This window comes from Rhagoletis pomonella, unplaced genomic scaffold (genome assembly GCF_013731165.1).
Source record: "Rhagoletis pomonella isolate Grant_MI unplaced genomic scaffold, Rhpom_1.0 Rhpom_scaffold_00005, whole genome shotgun sequence".
Lineage (NCBI taxonomy): Eukaryota > Metazoa > Arthropoda > Insecta > Diptera > Tephritidae > Rhagoletis > Rhagoletis pomonella.
In genome coordinates this window covers 59690701-59715725 of record NW_023458559.1, presented here as the reverse complement: position 1 = coordinate 59715725, position 25025 = coordinate 59690701, and positions in this window count along the sequence as shown.

Genomic DNA, 25025 nt, shown 5'->3' with positions numbered 1-25025 from the left:
TACGCCATGCATCCACTCGTTTGAACGAACTTTTTAGGAACACAATAACAATTTCTCAAGTAGGTTTTACAATTTGTCTGGCCTTCAAGTACATTTTTTCAGAACAAAATGTGTATTTAAAGTGCAGATAAATTTTTTAAAAACATATTTGAGAAAACAGACCTGAATACAGCACAGTGTAGAGTCCATTTACGATTTCCATCTGACTAAGTGCAGACGAGGTTTTTAACTCCCTAATGCAACTCGCTTACTGCCTACCAACGGAAACCGAATTCCTACAGGACATATGTATGTATGCATAAAACTAAACTACACACATGCTTATGCACACATGCTCATAAAGTTGTACGGCAAATGAATAGCCCAAAAATCGGTCAAATTGGCCATAAAAGCCACACAATTCAAAGTTACCTCAATTGAGCCCCACCGCTCACTTGCTTATGTTAGCTACATATGCATGTACATATTTATGTACATATGAATACAACCAGTGCTTTAAATTGCCAAGCTTACCGCTTATGCTATGTACTTATGCGTACGAGTACATGCAGCATTTCAGTTTGCGTGCATTGTATGCCCACTTAACAGTTTGTTGTGCTTCTGTAGGTAGGCATAATGAAGGTTTTGTGAAAATTGTGAATTTATACAGAATTTTCTACAAACCTTCGAAAACTATGCTACATACTACACAAAATATGGACTATTTATGGAGAAATGAAAATACTTACATACATACAAAAATTTTTATCCTATTTACGATATGAAGAGGATATAAAATGAACTAAATATCTGATCAGAGCTGATTAAATTTTAACTATTTGACTAATTGGCTATTGAAAATACATACATATGTATTAATAATTGAAAGGTCAGTAATGGTGAAATCAGGAGAAAACAAAGTAACAACACTGCTAAGTTAAGTAACTGATATAGCCAAGTAAGACGTCTCTAACTACCAAGAAAGGAGTGGAATGAGCCTATATTTACTAAACGCATCAAAGTACCTATTTTAACAGACGGCTCAAAAATGTTTTTTTTTAATTGACCTATAAATCGAAATAATAAAACAATGCAGAGAAACCGTTATATTTAGACTTAGATGATTGTCATGTGGATGCACTGGACGGGGTGTCGAGCCACAGCAGAATGCATGTCAATGAGATGGCGACTAGCTAACCAGAAACAGGTCGGCTCTGGATGTCTCAGAGGCAGCAGAGGTTCTTGTTTCTCTGAGCTATATCAAGGGCCGCATATCTCAGCATTGGAAAAAGGTGGCTAAAAGTAGGTGCAAAGACCTACAATATTGAATTAAAGGGTCTGCAGGAGTATGTGGCCTACCTACTGCGAAAAAAGGCACTGCATTTCTCATAAGACTGAACGGAAGGGATTTATCTCGACTAACTTCCGCTTACACAGGGCAGTGGGTGGAGCATTACCCAGCACTATTTAGAAGTAGAATCAGGCTTCTAGGCAAACCCTGCTACTGTAGTTTAACTGACACCCCACACCCTGGATTTGAGAGAAGTAACATTCTACATATTGAATTGCGGGTAGTGATTTTAAAATGGCTCGCATAAGTGCTAATTGGAGTTGTTAAACTGGCCACTTCAACCAGTAAAGACGTCTCTATACCGAGGCGATTAGAGTTTTTTTTCGAAGAGCTTTCAATGATTCAATGTTTGTCCATAAAAGAGTTGCAGAAATTTTTTACTCTGTGTTCAGATTCGCTGAACAGTTTTTCTGCACTCTTTATCAACGGAATAACCAGAGATTTTATGCTGCCGAGTACTGAGTTGCATAGGAAACTTGCTTCGATCCTTATTGCTGAGCATTTTCAAAATTTTGATCTGTTATTTAGAGGCTTGCATTCCTTCGGGACCTGTTGTGTAAAGCTGTAGTCGAGGCATGGAAGCCAAATTTCTACCCAAAACCGAGCAAGTTAAAACTTCCGAACTGGTGATTTCTTCCAAGCTCCCAAATACTCGTAGATACTTGCATTTGAGAAAAGCTCCGCCCGATATTTATCCAACAGTTGATTGCATGCCTCACATCATCAGCTTTTAGTGTCTGTGCATCGTTTTAATGTTCTTCCACCATTATTTCTTTCGCTATTTCATTAACTTGTTGCAATTTTGAAACATTTTGTTTTTCGTTTTCGTAATATTTTACTGTTTTTATTTTTTCCATGCCTCTTAACAACATTGTAAGACTTTTAACTTAACTTATGGTACTGCATACCGTTGTTTTTACTGTAAGCGTAGCTACTGTCTTTCTTGTTCACTTGTTGTTGTCGTTATTCCGCTTACTTACTTCTGGTTTAACTACGTTTACGTTGTTTTAGTAAGTTTTGTTTCAATTATTTTCTTGTTCTCCTCGTACGCGACAGTGTCTAGCTTGTTTTTCCGCCACAGATAACTAAGTGCGATAAACTGTTGGCGGCGTAAAGTAAACGTTGCAGCAGCGTCTAAAACAACATGAAGTGAAACAACCAAACAAACAAAAGCAAAAAAAAACACGGTAAGAATTGCAATGCAGAGTGTCTTAAATAGATACAACAATGTAGGCAGTATAAACTTAAGAAGATAGACAGTCGGCTGGCTGGCTGATAAGTGCTGCGAAGCAACAACTATTGTCCGTTGTATTTCACTCCAATCCCCTCCTCTTGCTGGCTCAGCACCCCACTGGGTGGTGGTTGAGTTCTGATGTTGTAGAGTTGGCTCGAACGTGTTTACTATTTTAACTCGAAAGGTGTAACGTCTTGGCAAACAACGAAATAAAAAACAAAGTATCAGGTAGACAGGCTACTATGGTTCCTATAATCCCATTTTTCGTTTGATTGGATTATAATAGCTTCAGGCGCGAGCGACCGCTGAAAGCTTCTCATTATAGGAAAGTATGTATGTAGTTAGCATCAAATGGTGGAGAGAAGCTTAGAAGCAAAAAATAAAAATAACTCAACTGAGATGTGGTAGAACCAAATAGTTGAATATTAACAGCTAAAGGTCTCACCAATTGAGCTCGGGGTTCAGTCGAAGGTTTGGGTATCCTTAAAGGCCCTATTTGAGTCAAGTGTTGATTAAACAACGACGCGAATATTGGAAATGGTGGTTGAGGAATGTGCCTCTTTATCTATCATTTTAGATCTGAACTAAATCTTGCTTTAAGCAATGCATTTGATAAGCCACTTTGCGTCAGTCACTCTTACTTCCTTGATTGCTTTGGTGGTAACAGAAAGAGTTTATTTGTCAATGTTATTGTGGCTTATTAACATTTTAACAACAGAGTTTATATTGCCAGGGAGTCATTGTAGGGTTCATGCCTTGCTGAAACAAATAGGATTTGGATATCGTCGATTAAAAACCCGTGACCGCGTATCTTTGCACTCAGATTTAAGGTCACAATCTCCGCGCTGGAAATTTTTCAGGACGCTTGGTACCGAAAATTCACCTCTTCAGCCAACTGCTTTTCAATATATATCGAAAGATTCTGCTTTAAATAGATTTGCTCTTTGGCGTAGATTAATGGAAAGCATTCTCCCGCCACAAATCAAATTATCTTCACGCATATGCGGTTCTAGGTCACAAAAGCGCAAATTTCCTAATGGAAATCCCAAATAGATAGACCACATAAACCAGCTCCTATTTGCACATACCGATGTCTTTAAGTATGTATTTATGTGCAAGTATATATATCTTCATATGCCCCTTTGAACACTTCATCTACTCCAGATTAGTGTTTGAATTGCTTTATGCAAATAATGCAAATAATTTTATGCAAATATATAAACACATAAATATATGTATATCGATTTGTAGTGTGCGACTTAATGGTGAAACTTTTCCAATAATGTTTTCCGAAGCAATTAAGTGGCACACGAGGCACAGACACACATCTAGTACAGATAAATACTCTACTATAAGACTTATTTACAGCCGCCCAAACAAGATGCTGACTATAAACAGAGTACAGTGCTTATCATAAATATACGACACTCACACATTTGCTACTTTTAACTTTTTTTTTTTATGTATAATTTAGGTATTATTATAAATCGGATCGTATAAATCGAGGTTTAAATCTTTATGCAATATTTATGGGAAATCAGCAAACTTTTGTAAAAATGTTGCGCTTTTTAATTCAATTTTTTCAATTCTAGTACAATAAGGCGCAAGTATGAAGTAGCTGGGACTTACAGAAGATTTTTTGTATTTTTTTTTTTTAATCCTTGTAGCTCGCAATTTCTACGAAAGTTTGCTGATTATTTGCATTTAATATTGCACAAAGATTGAAACTTCGATTTAGACAAGTTCTTTTTTATGAATAAACAATATTCTTATATAAAAAAATTGTGTGTATAAGTGCCGTATATTTATGGCAAGCACTATACATTAATACATATATACGTACGAACAAGTATTTGAGCCTGAAAATCTGAACGAAATTTTGGGCTTGAGCCACTAACATCTACTCTATGGTAGGGGGCAAAAGCAATTCCAAAGCCAAAACACTCGAAGCAGGAGAGCAATTAGAATAATTCAAAGCATTGATTTGTCGTTGGGGAGCGCTTTTTTTGCGAAAAATATTTCGTTGGTACTTATGTAGCTGCCGACGAGGCTTCAGGACGAGCTATTAGCCACGATATATACACAAAAGCAGTTGCATAACAAATACATATGTATACACACAGATAGAGCTTTCGCTGTAGAGCAAATCACTGGCAGCGATGGTGGAAGTACTCCTATTTAGAAAGTGGAAAGTAGTTGATGTTATGGTGACTTAAAGCTGCGAGAATGCTGCAATTGTAAGGCTCGAAGTGTGGCATAATAGTCTTCTCATTAAAGAGGAGTGATTGTGTGCGCCTCTTTTTGGGTGGGTGAAATTTATTGGGCGGCGCGTTGGTGTTTCCCAAAATCAAATTAACGCTCCTAGTTATTTGTATAGAAATAAGTGTGTGTGTAAGTATATACCTACTTACATACATAGAAGTACATACGCATATATATTGGCCGCGTTGATTTGACGAAAATATATTTAAATAGAGCTCGATTTTCTCACTGATTGACTGTGAGAGGTTAATTAATTGGGCTTTCATATTGCTGTAGCTATATGAACAAGGCGAATTCATACAATACGAATAAAAGAAATTTACAACAAATACATCATTTCGACACTCAGTACAAATTCGCCTTGAAATCAGCAGCTAGTATGTAGCTCGTTTTTGTAACTCTTCTCTGCAGAAACGAGCTGCTGGCAACACCGTTTTCTATGAATTCGCCTTGGTAACGAAGTAAAAATGTATTTTTTGACTAATCTATCCCAGCCAATCAGCGGAGTCCGTAGTGTGCGCAATTAGGACTCACTGTGCGGAGCTCTAATGCTCCTATGCAGGCTCCAAAAGAGTCCGCCGGAAAGAAGTGTTTTTTATCAACATGTACTAAAAAAGTGTGCCCAGAAAGCTGCCTCAGAAAACCCCCATAGACTCCGTGCGGACTCCCCAATTCGGCTACAGTTTTGTGAAAAGTGCTCCTAAAATCACCCGAAGATAACTCAAACGGTGTTTTTTTGGGAGTGCACCGTCAATAGACCAAAAAGGAGGCTTTACGGTTTTTCAAAATGGTCCTAATTTTTTAGTATGCGAATTTTTTCATACTTTTTTTTTATTAAAAAATCTTCAAATTAGAGAAAATTATTTAACATATTATTCAATAGAAAAGAAAAAATCATAAAAAAAAATATATATATTAATTTTTTTTTAAGAACTGTGGAAGCACTTTGCGCTCGCTCTATTAAATGCTTTGCCAGTACCAGCAAATTTTCTGTTAACAGGTCAGTTCTGCACGTTAGCGAAGATTTTGTAACTGGAAAATTTTATTACGAAAAAATGTTACCAGTTCTTGTCACCGCGTTTCTAGGTACGTCGCTAACGCAGTTAGAATATTCAGCAATTCAGCTATGAAGAATTGCTGAAATTCTGGCATTGCATAGTTTACGGGGCAATACTTTGTTACCAGCTTATGAGATAGTAACAAAATTTACCGGTTACAAGAGTACACAGAATGCGAAAAGGGTTTAAAAATTAGCAGGAACTTTATTTAAATACCGGTTACAAAATGTTTATTACCAGCGCAGAATAGACCTGTAAATGTACCTGAAGAGTTCAGAAGTTAGCCAAAAGTAATTTTTGTAAACAGGAACGCCCCTTTCCAGGAACATACGGAAGCGACGAAGGGGGTGATTGAAAATTTCATCTTCATCTTACAGACTAGATACAAAAAAAAAAGATTTAAAAAAACCTTTGACTCCACATTCGGAGTGCTCCGAAAGCGCTCCTTCGTGGTGTTGCTGCGGGAGTCCTCCGCATTTGGCTAGCTGGGCATGGTTAAATTATAAACAGGTGAAGTAATAAAACAGCTTTCTCGCTTTATTTCCTTTATTTTCACGGCTATCTTATGGAAATTTTTAAAGGCAAATTTTCGAATAATATAGTGTCATATCTCTCAGACCGCACTTATTGCTACACCTGGTATAATTTCACCATGTAGCGGGGTTTTTTAAAAAAAATCTATTAAACATTTTAGCTGATTTTCATTTAAGGTGCGTTTTTTTGGTACATCAGCACGCCAGTCGTTTAATTTCTCAAATCTCATCCTGCTTTGAAATAAAATACGGTCACATGCAGCTGCCTTGCAGGCAAACGAGATTTATCTATAACCCCAGACCTATGTACAGATTAGAACACCATCTAGAAAATCGAGAAAAAGGCTGGTGGCCTACAAACGATTTCGCAGAAGATGAAAATACGAAGAAGAATCAAGGCTGTGCGAATGCCTGCGTTGAAAGGAAGTGGAAATTTCTGTATACGCTATCGCAATGAGCCTAATTGATGGATTTGTGTGTTTTACCGGCGACCTCTCCCATGAAAACTAATGCATTATGATTTTAAATGAATAATATTTTTAAATAAAATGCATTTAAACAATAAATAAATATCTAAAGACTGCAAATCTTAAAAAAAAATGTATTACCATAAAATTTAGGCACGCAAATCATGATACGTCTCACGCCGTGTGGTTGTCTTTTCATCAAATTGCAGTAGGGTTATCTTGCTATGATTAAGCAGTTTGTTAGAGATTACACCAATCTGCCTATCTTTGCTTTTCTATTTCAATACAGAAATGTTGTTTGCATTTTTAGTTTGACTACCTTTTTTCAAAATTTCATATACATATTTAACGGCAAAACAAAATATTGAAACTGTTGACTGTCCAAGCGTCAGTAGAACAAAAACAAGTTTCTTTCTAGCAAAGTGCTTAGGCACCGAAAATTCTTGTTTTTTGAAATTATTTGCCGTCTAATTTGATTTGGACATTCAATTTAAAAACCAAAAGAAACCCATTAAAATACAAATGCTTGCTTTCATAAAATAATTCTCTTCGAGTATAAACAGATTACGAGTATCTATAATTTTTTGAAAACATTTCGCTTATCTGCTAGGCCTAAAAACCATAAAAAAAAATACGAATAACAAATTATGTGGAGCACTTAAACTTCTTAATGCAGCGCACAAATGGACAGACTGGTAATATAAAGCACACATAAACACAAAACTCTATGCAAATGTAAAAAAAAAATGGCTACTCAAAATGCCTCCACACCCCATTAAAATATTAAATGAAACAGAAACAGAAACAGCAACAGCAGCGGCAACAAAAACACAATAACAACAAAATAAAAACTCCAACAAGAAAAGTAACAAAATCTAAAGCAACACATTTCAAGCAATTGATGAAAGCAACAACAACACACAACAAAAGTGTTGAACTGAAAATGGCAACATCGAAAACCGAATGCCAACCCGCCAAACCGCCAAACCACCAAACCGCCAAACCGCCAAACCGCCAAACCATCCAACCATCCAAGTGTCCAAAGCAAACTAAAGTGAGTGAGCTTTGAGAGGCCTATGGAACAAGCGGCGAGGTGCTGAAGCGTTTGCCTTTATGGACAGCGTGCAGTGGGCAGGGCATGGAAGGTGGCGACGATGAAGATTGCGTCGTTGAGCTGTGCGTTGATGGCGATGGCGATGGCGGTGGTGATGGCGTTGGTGATAGCGATGAAGCTGCTGCTGCTGCTGCTGCTGCTGCTGAAATACATAATAAAACTGGTGAATTTGTATGGCATATGTAGATACGCCTCCTCTCACCACTTCACACTGTCCTACGAAATGGTAAGATGGAATGGGATGAAGTAGCACAACTTGAAGGAGGCATATGTTGCTGCTGTTATATTTATTTGTGTTGTTGCTACCATTTCTATTGTTGTTATTGCTGCTGTTTGCATTGTTGATGGCGAAGCCGATGGTGCTGCTGCTGCTGCCATTGCTGGTTTTTCGTCTTCTATTGCAGTGTATAAATAAATTAAGGCGAATTTATTATGCGTAACGCACAACGATTTTGGCATAAACGATGGAATAACAACAGCGGCAGCAGCAGCAACAACAACAACAAGCAATTACTATATACCAAACGAATAGTATTCGTTGATGATGGGCAGCTTTTACACAAATATACCGACAGACATAAAATCGTAATCGCATAACAACTTTAGCAGAACAGCAACATCTTTTAGGCGATGCCCTGTAGGAAAAGCGATTGGTTTTGAAGTTGTCTTAGTCGGGGGAATTTATAGTGCGACTTATTTTAAGCATGGTTCCACCGAAGTTGGATTATAAATTGCTACTCCAATTACCCTCCAATATCTTTCCCTTGCATTGCTTCATGCCTCAATAGGAGTATTATTGTGCAGTTCAGATAAAAATAGTAGGTAGATATGCCGATCTCCCTTATATTTCCATTTTTTTACTTCAAAATCATGTATAGCTTCTTTTGTTCAATAATCTTGGGTAGAATCAACAACGCTTATCTAGCAGTTGACTGTATTATTACTAAAACTGTTTTTTCGACGCATACATTTGCTATCTAAGGTTTTCTAGTTAATGGGTATTATTGAGGACAATCTCAGTCTTACTCCTTCGCTATATCTCAATCCATATCCTCGTAGTGCAAGAGAACCCGTCTTCGTGACCCCCGGTTACCGCTATAGTACCTGATTTCTCTACTCCGTCACTATTTTCATAAAAAGCCCTAAAATATACAACATAGCTTAGATCAATGGTGCAGTGCAAATATCCATGCTTTTTCTTTCCTTTCTTTTACTGAGCTCAGCCTCGAATGGACCATTTCGAAATTTTGGTGACATCTTCAGCTAAAAGATCGTGTCCAATTATTGTTGGCCTATACCGTAACGGTCGGCTCCCCGTAATTAAAGCTACTAAAAGTAGAAAGCTCGTACGACCAGCAAAGGAAATCCGACGCCTTACCTTAGCGAGGCTACTACATGTTGAGGATACTACGAGTGGACTCATGACTGGTTTAAGAAATTTTGAGCATCCAAAATATTCGCCCTTTCTGTCCGCTGATGGTGGAATATTCGGTCTCGAGCTATGGCGACATACAGAGTAATACCAGCAAATTTTCCTACTTGGTAAATATAGCAGCAAAAAACCCCATGATAACATGTGAGACATTGTAGGCGCAAATCTAAAAAGAGGCAATTTGAAGTCGTCAAGCATCACAGCAGCTATGAATTAAGCCAAGGTGCAGAGACCAAGCCCCAAACCGGTGGTGTGGAAAGGAGGGTGGGGCCTGGACGAAAGCACCAAAAGGCAGTCACAAGCATTGGGCATTGAAGCATTTGATGCTGGAGCTCTGAAGCATTGAAGCGATGGCGCTGTCCAAACGTATTGAGGTTAGCTGGGCTTGAAATGCCCGAAGTGGCATGAAATCAATAGCAAAGGAGCAGCAAAAGCATTGCCAACACCAGCATAAGCAACATCAGCATCGCACAAAGCACAAGCAAATAGCATCGTAAATATATCAACAGGAAATATGATACGCAATTGTGCAGCAATGCTCAATCTATGTTGGCGCTGGCTTAGGCTTGCGAGCGAGCGGCAATGGTTGAGCACTGAGGTTAAATATTGGACGTGATGTTCTGGGTCAGTCGTTCGTCTGTCAAGCTGTTAGCCGCTCACCATAAGTACTGCTCAACTTAAACGCTTAGCAGGAATCGTTTACTGGAAGGCAATTGGGTGGACTTGCTGGCTGGGTTGCGCAGTTTATTATGCTGTTCTACTAAGGTTTTTTTTTTGTTTTCAATGTATTATGTGCTTTTACGACCGCACTCACTTCTCTTTCGCCAGTGAGTCTGATTGGCAGCCAACCACCAGTCTGTCCGTCAGTCATTCAGCCAGTCTGCCAGTCAATTGTACCATTGGGCAGCAGCTGTGCGCTTCATGGTTAGGCAAGAATTTCTGGAATAATTAAGTAAAACTGTGCTGATTGAAGGCAATTGATGCTGAGCGTTTGCTTTTGAGCAGCATAAGTTTGCTGAAATTCGATAAGTGCCGTCATGCAACGAGGTTTTCTAATGAAATACAAGCAAAGTGTGCGAATGTGTGTGCGCATCGATTTGAGAACATATGGTGCCCATTACAGCTGCTTGTAACAGTTTAGGAAGTTTTCAAAGAAATGTGTGTCATATGTCAGTCGGGTCGTTGAAACCTCATATCAGCTACATTCGCTCGCGTCAGAATTCTAAGTTGAAATAAAGTGTACTAGCTAAAGCTCTTAAAGATACGATCAGCAGATGGTAGCCGGAGAGCCGGATTGTAGCAAACAAGTTCCGCAGATATGGAATGATGACGAAGATTGGGAAGTGGGCTTACTTTAATAAGAACCTCATAATACTGGTGATGGTCAGTATCGGACGGCTTTTCGATATGACGAATCGCCAGAATTGAAAAACTGCATCCGCCAATTTATTTATTCACCTTAAACAGGAGCCTTGACTGAGCAGTAGTAAGTAATATTATTGGAAACAAGGAAGAGAAATATAGTTAATATTTTACTTAATTTCAAAAATAAGGACTTAGTGATAGCCAGCATAACTATCTGGCACCCTGCGACGGGGTAGCGCTGAAGCAAACTTTGGCTGAGGTTAGGCGCAAGAGGATCGTGTTCGAGACAGTTCCGTGCCACTCCGTTTGATGAACAAAGTTTGGAGCCGTGAAACTTTTTCATTTTAAGCTATCTACGTTTCTATTGAGCTCTACGTAACGAAGATAAAGTCCCACACTTTGTAACTGTCATCAGGTCGCTACTCCTCGAACTTACTCTCGATTCGAATGCATTGGTGGCATTTATTTCATGGTGATTTTTCTTCACAAAACTCACCCAATGACTGCCTAAAGAGCTCCGGCTAGTCTCCGCCTACAAGGACCATGAAACTTTTGAGCAGGTAGCGCGAATTTTTCCTGGAGGGTTCTTAACGTCATTACTTTTCGTATCGTAGATATATAAAGTTTTCTCGTTCGACATAAATATTAGCAAATGCTACAGTAGGTTGAGGGGAAGTAAGATCTTTGTTGTATATATATTCAGCGCTGCCACCGTCGTTTTGAGCCGATCTGACTCCCTGCGTGCGCTAGGCGGATTGTCGAGGTTTTCACTTCTAAATGAAAGAGCACTCTTGAGAATTCATAGATGTTGAAAATTTGTTACGGACCTAAGGATGGTTTTCAGAGCTCTCCGAACCAGGGACGACTAAGTATCCTTCCACTTGAGACCTTATAAAAATAAAAATAATTAGGAAACTACTAGTGCGAGAACAGAACGAAGGAGTTTAAGTGTGTCATAAGTAGGGCTCGGATTTTTATGAACTAAAAAAACGAAATTATACGCATGTATAACGAGTTTATAGTTATCACAAGGATATATTGTCATTTTTAGTGCCACGAAAAACTCAAAATTAATTAAGTATAGATGTATATGTATAATTTTAAAATATTTATTAAAAACATTAAGCACTTAAAGTAAAAAGTAAAAAAAGTAATTTACAATAAATAAACTAGCGTAACCGGCGAACTGCGTTAATTTTTTGTTGGAATATTTTGGTACAACACTTTCAACAACTATTCACCTAATGACTTCCAGTGACGGATTTATCTGCTCTGTTTATGGTTTTGTGGTCGTCAGAAGGCATATATTCCATTGCCATTTTGAATATCTAACCTAACCAAAGCGTTGTATCCGTGACGAAGGTCTGGCAATTTTGCGATGATCAAATTCGATAGCAGAGTTGCCAACGAAATACATTTGATTTAGTTGTTGGGGTGCTTGTGTTGAAAAATTCAAACTATCTTCAAAGCAATCGAACCATATTCGCAAAGAAATGTACGCGCCAGATATATATTCTCATTCAACCTTATCGTGAGTTTCGCCCGACATTTTTTCATCCGCCCGTAGTGAGTACACGGAAACGAAAAGCGAACCGGTCGAGACAAATGAAACTAATATAAGGCTTGACTTTGTATATTTAATCAAAATTCCGTGATATCTTTTTCAAATAATTTCGAATGCAAAATCTGTGGGAAATAATTTTTTCCGGAATTTTCTGATCGGAAAATTACTTCCATTTTCCTTGGGATGAGACAAATACAACAAAAATACAGCTCACATAGGACAATCCGTTCTAGAGCTATGCTCGGTATTACGTAAGTAACTTTGTTTTATACATATATACAGATTTAAATTTTTAAATAGTTGGCAACCCTCTTCATAATTATTGCTTCTGGTTAAGAGTGGATTTAAAAGCCTTTCATTCTCTGAATGCGTTATAATATTTCACTATATATATTCCCGAAAATTTTCAGCGGGTGGCAACCAAATTAAAAAAAAAAATATTTTCCCTTCAAGCGATGAAGCTGTCCTTCAAAATAGTGTTTCAATCATTCAATTTGATGAAGTATTATGGAATATAGGGCGCTTTATTGGCCCGATATAGTGCTTTCTGCTTTTTAACTCCCCTTTCTTAACAAATAACTAAATTTGAACTGCGTGACTATTTTCCGCATATGCAGAGCTTATCCCCTTCAAAATGAGATATCATTCATTAAATTTGATAAAATATTAAAATAAAAATAACTTTTAGAAATAAGTATATAGATAAAAAATACATATATATTTATTTTCCATATTTGTTTTTTTTTTTTTTTTTAATTTGCTTTGTTCAGGGCTTTATTGGCAAACAAAATAAATACATAGGTCTTTAAAATTTTTAAAGCTTTCCCTACATCAACACTGGTGATTGGGGCGTACTTGAAGCAAGCTAGTTCATGGGGATTATAGCTATTAAATAAGCAGTGATCAAAGTATGCCAAAATCTAAAAAATCTGTGCAAATGTACAAATCTTATTAAGATTTTGCAGTCACATATTTAGTGTAGTTGTTCAGAAATTTGAGTTTAGCTCAATAAAAGAATTTCCAGACATCACCACTCTATAACTGCCAAAATGTGCAAATGTACTAGTGTGATCCCCACTTGCGGCCATTTGGCTACTTAGCACACCAGATATTGCCTTAAGTTCCTTAAAAACCTTATTCTTTGTAGAATGGTATCCAATTTTTCCTTGATTTTATGCCCAAGTTCACCCTGCACTCCTTGAATAGTAATAACAGCAGTCTCCACAAGATGCACTTGTTCAGCCAATGATTTTTTCCTTCCAATTTAGTTATTATTTCCGGCAGTTGTAGTTTGCATTGATATAGGCTAACCGTGCTTCATAGAATTTGAAGCTATTGATTTTTTTGCCTTCAATATTGAAGAAGCATCACCATCACTTAAATCTTTGAAATTCCTTAAAATGTAGGCAATAATATTTTGCCGCCTCTAACCAGGTTCGCCATCTCGTTAATATTGACTTTGGCGGAATAGCTGTATTGGGTTACATGTTCTTAAAATCTTCAACGCGCAAAGCAGATATTAAAAATATTTTTCCATTCGATATTAAATTGTCAACATCACCGGAGCGAGCTATTACATATTCGGCCACTCGATGCATAGCGTGCCAAATAAGTAACGTACAGTAACTTTGGGTAAAATACCTCAGCACCTTTGCTGATTATACCATATCGAGCCCTAACCGTAAAAAAAACGTAAGCGTCAACTGGCAAGTCCGGTTTGATAAGAATAGTCAAGGCTATCCTACTTTCATCCATCGAAACGTCAGCAAATGGATGAATTTTTTGCTCAACAATGACCGGAAGTTGTAGAGATTCTGCATGACCCCCTCAGTTTTAAAAGGTCTGACTTCTACTTATTCGACGCTGTAACCGCCCAAGCGATTTTGGCCGCGTTCAACAAAGCACGCCAATTGGAAACTCCTAGTGGAGACAAATCCTTCTCTTGGTTTTCCCATCGCAATGGCGATCTCCCTTTTCCTCTGATACCAACAGCGGGTTCAGAGTCATATACTTTCAGAGCTGGAGCGTCGGTGTCTATTCGAACAACATTGTCAAGCCGGCGGAGAAGCTGTATTTTAATTCGCTGACTGTTTGTTGTCGCCTTATCCTCGTAGACCACCCGACCCAACCGTCTTGCTTCCATTTACAAGGGAGAACAGACTTCGGGGTTCTTGATACCGATGATGTCGATGTCATCGGTATACGCAAGGAATTGCACGCTCTTTTAAAAATTGTTCCTGAGCGGTTCCGTCCTTCAGCAATTATGATCTTCTCCAACGTCAAGTTAAAGAAATCGCATGAAAGGGGAGTCAGTGACCTTGTTTGAAAACTCGTGTAGTATCAAACGGCTCGGAGGGGTTTTCCCAATTCCGGTGGAGCTGGTCAACGTCGTTTTACGCAGCTGAATCAGTTTCGCGGGGATGCCCCGAATTCGGAAGGCTGATCCCGCGGTAGTTGGTGCGAATGGCGGGGTTGCCTTTCTTGTGGATTGGGCAGAGCACACTGCATAAGAGTTTATGCAGCTGGCAGGCCATCTGACTAGATGTATCTTTCAGTGAACATAAAATATAGAGGGTATTGAGACGGTGGAACATTTTATGTACCGCTGCACTGCTTTCTCTAGGGTTGGGTATGCGGCTTTTGGTTTGCAATTTTTTGGAAGACGAACACATGAGTTCACTAAAATAAAGCTACCTTCCCTAGTTTATTTGTAAATCTGATAAATTTCACACTCGAGGATATGAAGAAATCGCGACTTAGCCGTGAAACCAACGAAATTACTAACGTTATCTATCTACGATTTTGTTTGCTTTTTTTTAGTGTTTTTTTTATATAAAATTTTTAGAAATACCTTGTATGTATTTGAATTATTACTGCAGTACTGCGGACGCATATACATATATGCCTTTGTTATTTCTGCCTACTGGCGCTAGCTATTGTAATCTATTTTTATCTCACTAACAAAGCTTTAATTAGCATTTTACAACGCGAATAAAAATATGTTTGTAACTAGCAGTTGCGGCAATGTTCTGGCTATTCATTTACTGACTTTTGTTTCCTAACAATTCTGGCATGGCTTGTGGCGTGTAGCTGAGATTTTTTGTATGCTGATTGTCTGCAATCGCAGCTAACTAACATTGCATTTCAAGTAACTCTGCCTTGGTCTGCTACATAATTGTTTCTTTAACTGCAGTCAACAATTTTCATAACTTTTAGTTGGTTTTGTTGCGTCTATTTAGTCCATCACTTGGCTGTTGGCTAGCTGCTAGTGGCCTTTTGCTGCATATCAGGCCATCATATCGCACGTTGGGATACAATTAACATTTACTACAAATGACTCGCCTAATATTTAAACATAATAGGGTGCCTAACCAAAAAAAAAAAAAATTCGCGGCTTTTTCGCCGGAATTATAAAGTTTATTATACTCGTATTTAGAGACTTGTGCCTAAATATTTCGGAAAAATATTAATATTTATATGAGCTGGACCGATTTGAAAAGGCCTCCAAAAATCGAGTTTTGTATACATATACATATCATACTAGTTTTAAAAAATATTTTTTTTCCAAAAAATTACCTCAAATGGACAAAAATGTTTGAACATTTATGGAATCAAAGTAATGCGACTTTTTTTATTTTTCATTTCTTCATAGGTATCTATATATGTCCGCATTCGCACCTGCGGATGTCTAAAATTCCACATTCGCAACATCCCTAATACAAACATACAAACGGTAGATAGTAACTGACGCCTAGGCTTCTGCTATGAGCCTATCTCCTCGTCCGTGGCATTCATTATCTTTTTGATCTTTCACTTAACAGCATTTGACTGCTGAATTTATTTTTATTAGCCATCATTTGAGTGTTGGCGCTTGGGTTTCAGCGCTTTTTGACCTCGCTTAGTGTCTAGCGCCTAGTGAAATTGGCTTAAAATGTGCTAGCCGAATAGCCCGGCTTCCTCTGCGGACACAGATAGTTACCAACGTTTGTATAAACACTCATACAAATGTATTCTCGTAATTCAATTCATTTTTCTTGCTTTCATTTCATACTGCACACAAACACACATTCAACTACATACATATGTACTATATGAACTTAACTTATTTGTCCGCTTATCGCTCATATCTTAATGGTTTTTATACATACTTTGTATGCTCCTCTTGTTTGTTGTTTTATTAATATTTCAATAGTTGTTTTTGGCGCGCTTCGCAAGTTGTTGTGACAGCCACAAATGTCTCGCAAGTTTTACCTGAGTTTTAATTCATAAACAATCGCACATACTAATGTATATGTATGTATGTACATTAAGGTGAACCCTCAATGTATGGGACAAAAACAATGGGGATCTTTCGTACAATTTACCTCCCTAGACGCGACATCTGAGTAGTTAAGAGCGTTTTCTTTCCATTGTGCCCCAATGTCGTTCTCACAAACTTCAATGCCCGTGCGGCACGGCAGTTCTCAAGCCATCGAGCTCAAATAATAAATTGTAATGTTTTTTTTACCTTCACCTCACACAAAACTGGGCTTCGATTTTGGAAAATCAAAAATAAAAAGTAAGGACCACCTTAATGTACATAGCTGTGGCTCTTAGGCATACAATGTCATATTTTTCCCCTTTTTTTTTTGAAAATTGTATGGTTTTTATAATTTTTTGTTTGCAGTCGCATATTTACATCTACGAGTATACACATTTTTATGTCCTCTTAGCGATAAGCAACTTTTTTGTTGTCATATTAAATGTGTCTTGTTGCCTTGGCTTGGCTTATCTCAAATGGCATTTAGTTTGTATTTATATACGAAAATATTTTTATCTAAGCGTCCATTTACTTAAAATGCTTAAATGCCGGCTACTCGCCGGTATTTAGTGCGTTCAAAAGATTTCACAAACATTGAGAAGGCCATCATCCCCAGTTGGCTGGGAGGACTGCAGTGTTGCCAGTTTAACGGTTCTCCTGCTAGATTTAGCCGGTTGCGATAGCCGGAGAAAACTCGGTTTAGCAGGCAGCCGATTTGTTAGCCACTTTGCAAAAAAAAATTAGCCGATTTTGCTATTTGCCGTATTTCCTTAAAATTTAAATATTATACTGTTGCTCCCAAAATTGAACGTACGGCTCTTGTTTGTTAATATTCGCACTGTTTTACATGCTAAAATCTTTTAGTGTGTACAAAAATTAAGAAAATTTGCAAAGTTTCAGCAAATCGCGAACTTTTTGATACGAATTACTAAAAAGAATTCAGGCATAGCCCATAAAATTTAATACATTTAATAATGTGCGAATTTCAAATGTCTAAAAATTCGCGATGATTTTTGTGAATTTTTTTTGCTGACTGTTAATATATCTCTAAAACCAACTACGCTGAAGAACTGAAACGTGGCACGGATGCATAAATTGTAAATATCCTACTTATGGCGAAACCCGGGAGCTATTGGAAAAGGGGGCGTGGCACCTCCCATAAACCACTGGATAGGGTTCACTTAAATTTTCGGAGTTTATACCTTTCACATTGGTCCCTAGAAAACTCGCTTGGTGGCACTGGAGTTGAGTCATTTATAAGAAAGAGTCGTATTCATTGACAGATTTCGTTCAAATTCGCAATATGAGCCACCAGCATGATGAATTTGTTTGCTAAAAATGGACCCGCTGGGTGGCACTGGAGTCGAGATATTTAGAAAATACTTATTTTTATACAACTTGGTTGAAATTCATAATGCAGATTCATTTCATGATAATCAATGGTTTTGCAGAAAAGGGACGCAAGAACCAACCAGTTCATAAATATTAAGACGAATTGCAAAAAAGTGTACCGAATTGGCAACACCCGTCCAAGAAGGAACACGGTAGGTATATCGATTGCCTCATTTGAACGATATTCACACTTTTCAAATTCATTACACTACAAAACTGCATACCATAACTTTTTCTAGATACTGTTTAAAAAGTTAAAAACTTTGGTAAAATTTTGCAGAATTTTCATAATCTTTGCATTAAGTCTGAAACTTGCATTTATATGGTGTTTGTTAAGTAATCGGCTATATTTTCAAAAAAAAATCATAAAAATTCAAAAAGCTAAAGAAAAATAGCCAAACCTTGCTCAAATGTCGTGTCCCAATTTATATTTGGGTCACTGTATTTTTTCCAAAGAAGGTAGCCGGGATATTTTCATGCAATTTTTGTTATGAATGTCTTAAACTTAAGTGTGAAGTTTTATTGGCAAATAAAAAAAAACAGATGGGAATAAAAGAGCACGAATTTCGATCTGAAGTAAAACTCTCTGGGAAGACAACACCTATGAATAATTGTGAGAGTGAGTAGGTCCTTAAAAACGGGAACATTTCGAATATGTAAACATCAAAATAATCTTAAATAGTTTGATCGTCGCTATAAATTACTGGCTTTTTTTCGAAATAATGTTGCTTTGTTAAAAAAAGTAATGAATTTACCAGTCTGTTTTTGTTATTTATGTACCGAGTGATGTAAAGCTTAACTACGTATAACCTTTAATTTAATTTAATGCATTTACTATTATTTCTACTTGTGATTTATTTAAATAAAACATGTAAATTTTAGTTGAAACATTTTAGCCGTTGTTAGCCGTTTTCTTTTGTCAATTTAGCCGGTCGGCCAAAAAGTTCTGGCCACACTGGTGGACTGTGTTGACTGTCGGCTCAAAAGCTCGCGCGCTGAGATTCACTCACCGTGTTCTATGTGTGCAGCTCTGATAAGAGCTACTCGTACTTATATTTTTACTCTTTCAGCGCTTATGTGACTTTCTATATTGCAACAAATGTTTGTTTTTGTATTAACGTCTGCTTCGAGTTGCATGCAAATAATTATTACAATCTTCCTTGTTTTTATCTCCCCATTTTTTTTTTAGTATTTTAATTTTTAATTCATGTATTTCCTTTCTGCCGTTGCACGTAATCATTAATGTACGCTAATGTGTTAATTAAATGTCATTATTTGCATCTTATCACATCTCATCCTAGGCGAAATCTTAATTACACGGCTATTCAAGCTGGCCGACGAGTAGTAGAGTTTTGACTTTACATAAGTGTCGGCTATAACTAGTTGAATGGTGCATTATAATGCTATTGTAAGTCAGATAACGCAAATGGGTAACCCAAACTCATTGCATTAAATTTCACATAAAACTTCGCTGGACAAAAAAAAAAGGGTTGTGCAATTTTCGAAAGTCTTTAAATAAGAAAAACGTTTAAAATAGGCTTTATAAATATAAGGTTTTTTGAATCTCTCTATCTCCCTAGAGTGTGAATGGGAAAAACACAGAAAAGACCATACGAGAAAAAGCTTAAAAAGGCTCTGCTGGCCTTTGTGCTCTTCTAGAGCATATCCCTTGAGGGAAACTTCTTGAAGCTTTCCCATAATTTCATATGGGCGCTTTCAAATAATTCCTTGCTTCAGAGCAGCTATGCCTAATCTCGATGGGCGCGTTCATAAGACGTAGCTGTTTAGCTCATCTGCTACGAAACTGCTGGCAACTATTGTACCCAACAATTACGTCTTAGAAACGGCTTTATGAATATGCTGCCCAATGAACAGCTGATAATTGAAAACAAACGAAATTGCAACATATAAATAGAGATAGTTGCGCTAATAGTATTTAGAATTCAACGCTGAGCTGCCGCCGTGTAGTAAAAATCGTTTAATGTTTTAATGAATTAAACAGTGTATAATTATATAGCAAACATCTTAAAAACATATATTTAGAAACGTAGTATTACTATAAAATATTTTAGTTACTTTATCACATCAACAACAAAGCAGCGTTAACAATGGGGCACAGATTTTAATACGCCGCTGGCATCTTAGTACATTCTTGCAAGCATGCATCTCAGAATCTTCAATGAATCGCATTCACTTTTCTTCAAATTAGACATCAGCGCCCTACTGTTGTTTGGTACCGTCAGTAAAAATAACTAGGTCGTTTCTTACCCTTGTTTGTCATTGATATCAAGGGAAATCTCTCCGGCTTTACTGTCCCGACCTAGAACCAACTCTGTCGTGGCGCTGGCTCTCGTCTCTCAACTCACCAAAAAGAAACGATGGACCTCAGTTCTGCGGATTTTTGTGCTTTTCGGCTGAGAAGTAAGTCTTAAACTTGATTCTACGATAAGTGGCCGTAGCCGGAGGGGGCACTCCCTTAAAATTAACCCGTTTCAAGTTATGATTTCCACCTCCAGGTTAAAACGTTCATCCGCAAATTTTACTGAAATACTGCTGGATTTGCAGCTGCTTTTGGTATTGGTAAAAGAGAGTTGCTGGCCGACCTATACCTGCGATTGCAGGAGTACAGTTCAAAAACTGCCTTCTAAGTTAAGCAGAGCTGAGTTTGGGGGCCATATCGATTGGATTCTTATCAACTTCCTGCAGGATTGCACTTCTTGTGACATTCAGAAGACGAGTTGCCACGTGCATATTATTTTCTTCAAGGCCTTATACCTTAATTATCATTCCTTAACTGCTGTTCAATATTACGGCACGTACTTTTAGTAGTGAGACTTTTGAAGTGATCTCTTAAGCGACGATCGAGTGCATGCCTCTTCTGGCAAGTGAGGTCAATACAACAATAGGGCAGGTTCTTAAGTGCACACTTTCCAGGTAAGTGTAAAACCTGGGGCATATGTACGTACATACATAGGGGCATCTCAATAGCGTGACTTCATAACTATCAATTACTTGCAACTTCAGGCACTTACTTAGAATACAAATAAATTTAAAACATTCACGCACTAAAACTTTTTAAAGAGCCATGAAGGAGGCACTTGACAAAACGATCGTGAGTTGAACGCGTGCGAAAGCCAAGAACAAGAAAGACCAGCATAGTGCCAGAAGTAGTGCGAGTACGCAGTATTTACATGCAGTAATTACAATGAATAAATTAGCATAAATGAAGCTGTTTAAGTGGTAAGTATGGTATGGTATAGTATTTATCAGTTAACATAAATGTGGCCATATTTGTTAGACTAGCAGACTAGCAGAGAGGATGCCAAATTTCGTGGCTAGTTAAAGCTAAGCAACATAAACCGAATAAATGCAAGGGAATACGAGTGACAAACGGGCTCGCATATTTGCATAAACAGTCCTTATTTGCATTAACTAATGCATTTTCCTCTTTCAAATGTGCATAAGCAGGAGAAAAAATGCACGAAATTTTTGGGAATTAACTCGGATCAGGGGAATTTCCGATGTCAACACTGGTAAAAACGGCCACCTGTTGTCTTTTGTACAAATGAGCAAACAAAGCAGACTAGTTTAGCTTCTACGGTAGCCGAGTGGTCAGAGTTGCGTGTTAAAAGTCTGTAGGAGCCAGGTTCGATCCCCGGTTGGAGCGATTGCCATTCATTATTTATTTATTTTTTCATTTCATTTGAATTATACATTTAATTTTACTTTATTTTATTTTTATTTGCTTTATTTTATATCATATTTTTTATTTTACTATTAGCTATTATAAATTTTTAGAGTTGAATTTTATTAAAAAGTCAAAAGCAGCGAGCTGAAATCCACGTTAAAAAAATATAGAACTTATAAATGAATAGATAATAAAAAGGAAATGAACGAAAAATCTACTGGCTGCACTAGCAGTTCGTTAATCCGCATTACTTCCGTCTGTCAGGGCCAAATCGTTATATGAATTTGTGTGCTAGTTAATCTGCATAAGCATGCCCGTCTGTCTCGCGTTTAAGGCAGCTACTGCTACAACCCGCATCATTTCATACACTCCCAAGCATTTACTAGCCGCTTGCCTGAGTATCCCTGCCTATCAACCTATGTATTATTACGCACTTCAATGTCTCAGCTTTATTGTTCACAAACTGCGGTTTGTTGGTCTGGTTACATTTGCTCTTGTTGCTATTTTAATTTGTGGTATCATGAAGTGTGTGCAATGCAGCGCGAAATTCCACTCATATTTTCCACTTCAGCTTCTTTTTTGATTGTATGTAAAGTTTTTATTTAAGTTATTTGTTTTCCTCTTTTTCTCTTTGTAATTTACATGCAGAAGTTTGTTCCTTTCAACCCTTTTTGCCAGCATTCTTATGCCGGTGGCTTGACGATGGTTCTCTATTGTTGTTATTGTATGGTGTGCTTTTGTTTTAGTTGTACGCTTTGTTGCATTTGCTTGTTGGTTTCTATTTTCTTATAAGTACATATTTGTTTTTATTTTTTATTTTTTTTTTCTTCATGTCGCACAATGTGAAGGTTAAAGTTATCTACACATACTCGCATGTTAAAAAATTTAACTTAAAAAGATAAAAAAAAAAAATACTCAACAAAGGGACTTGTACATTAACGCAACCACTGTACGCATATTAACCACTCAGCAGCAAAAGCACTGGCTGACACTTCAGCCAAGCAGCTAGCTACCAGCATAGCTGACAGCCGAACATAATTATCAGCAGCCGTAAGCTCATTATCACAAACAGCATTACGCGGCAAAGTCCTCAACCGTCATTAGCAATGCATCGAACAGCGTCGTTAGCTCCGGCTCACCGCACTCTAAATCGAAACAGCCGTGCTACAACCAGCATAAATTGGCCCCAGCTCCTCTGAGGACTCGTAGCCATCTGATCAGCTGTTCGTTGCAAAGCTGCCGGTACCAGCTTCTACTACATATGTATGTAGGTATGTATATAACTTTCAATGAGCCCCATACCCTCCCCCCCACCCTCGCCCGCTTTCCTCTCACATCATTTTGCCGCTGAATTCCACACAATTTTTAGCTGTTTTATCTTCATTCCCGTCTTTTTATTTCATCTCCGCCGCTTCGGCTCAGCTGTGACTTTAATGCATTTAAAAAAGGGTACTACCGGATACCCAGCAACCGCAAGCACACACTCACTGCTCACATATTCTCACATTGATATTATCTACTTTTTTATTTTATTTTCATATACCAACTGAAAGCAATGAAAAACAACATAAGAACAATAGAATTGCAACAAAGTCATGTTCGTTGCGGTATGCGGTTGCAGCTTGGCGTATTGTAGTAAATATCTTTAGTATCTTTCTTCTTTCTCGGCAAAGAAAAAAAAAGCAGAAGTTTCGAATTTTTCGCGCTCAGTGCATATCTCACATGCCTTGGTCAGTGAGGCGAGAAATATTCTTTGCATGGAGGCGCAAGAACAAACAAAAAAACAACAACAATGAAAGCGAAAAAAAAGAGTTCTTGCGTAGCAAAATGACGACGTACCTAGAAGTGGGCTATAAGAAATTAGCAGGAAATATGTAGGTAATATTTTCCCTTTCACTTTGTGTTGCAGCTTTTGCTAAAAAAAAAAAACAAAAACAAAAAAGACTTGCATACTTCACCAGTGAAATACTTTGCAATAGGAAGATAAGTTTATTTTGCCACTCGGAATCTGTGAAGTAAATTTAAAGCCAGTAGGTATATCTTCATTAGTTTTTAACTGACTTAAAAACGAGGATGTTTATCTATTCGTCGTGTATGTGCATTTTATTTGTTTACTCATAGTTACTTTGTAGTTTTTGCATTTCCTCCGCCAGTTAGACGAGTAATGCTGACAGGCTGGATGCGGGTATTAAAAATCTACGCTGCATCTTGCGCGAGGAAAATTTTATAACTTCTATGGTAAATCATTCACCTGACTGCGCAGGAAGTGCCTTTTGCATACCTTATGGAGGAGCGGGGATTACTTCCTTATGGACTAGTCAATCTGGCGAAAAAGAAAAGGCATTCCAATATGATCATACATATAGCTAGTAAATAGCCGGAGTTCAATAAAATGGGACGAGATTGCCACTTCTAAGAGCAACTTATTCAACAGAGCCAGGAAGAGTGGACATTCACTCTGACTGGGAACACTCTACAAGGCCGGACTGGGCATCTATAAAATTCCGAGATAAGGAAAGTCAAAAGTGAGTTATGGAGACGCGAAACCGCAGAAAATTGTCATGAATCTTCTCAATTTGAGTGAACAAAGAGCGCAACTGAGCGATGGGCGGAAAGAAATCGCTACTCCTTGGCGCTCATTTCCCAGCCAATACTGCACCGCGTGAACCTATCGGTGCTGGCACGGTCGATTGCGCTACATACTCCGGTAAACTACCGGAGGAGCGCCGACTGCTCTGGGCGATCGACTCGTTCGGCCCCTTCAAGTCCGCTGGACTGGATGTCTTTCCTGCGCAGTGAAAAAGGCTGTGGAGATCTCGTGTCGCTGGCTGGGAGTAAGCCCCATCTATGTGAGCTGCTTACAAAAGGGGGTACATTGCGGGGGCTTGGAGGAGTGTAAGAATTACATTCAGCCCCAAAGCAGGAAAAAGTTTTCACATATCTCCGAGGGACTTTACGCCAATCAGTCTCTCTTCTTTCTGTCGAAAATCAAAAATATCTGTTACATAATTTGCTCATGTTCTAAATGGCACTCACAAATTATTATTGCAAATTACAGAAATATACAATTTGTAAAGTTTTCGTAATAATCCAAGTGTGTCTTATTTCAGGGAAATTGGAAAAGAAGAGCAATTAAAAAATTTCTAAAGAAAATATATCTTTGTGGTATTAAAATTTTTTTTTTATAGCCATGTAGTTAAGTGCGTCAGCATTGCAGTCGCAATCGTGTCAATTAGATTTGCCGTTTTGATATAAATTTTATTTTTCTTAGTTTTTTGTTTCCGCA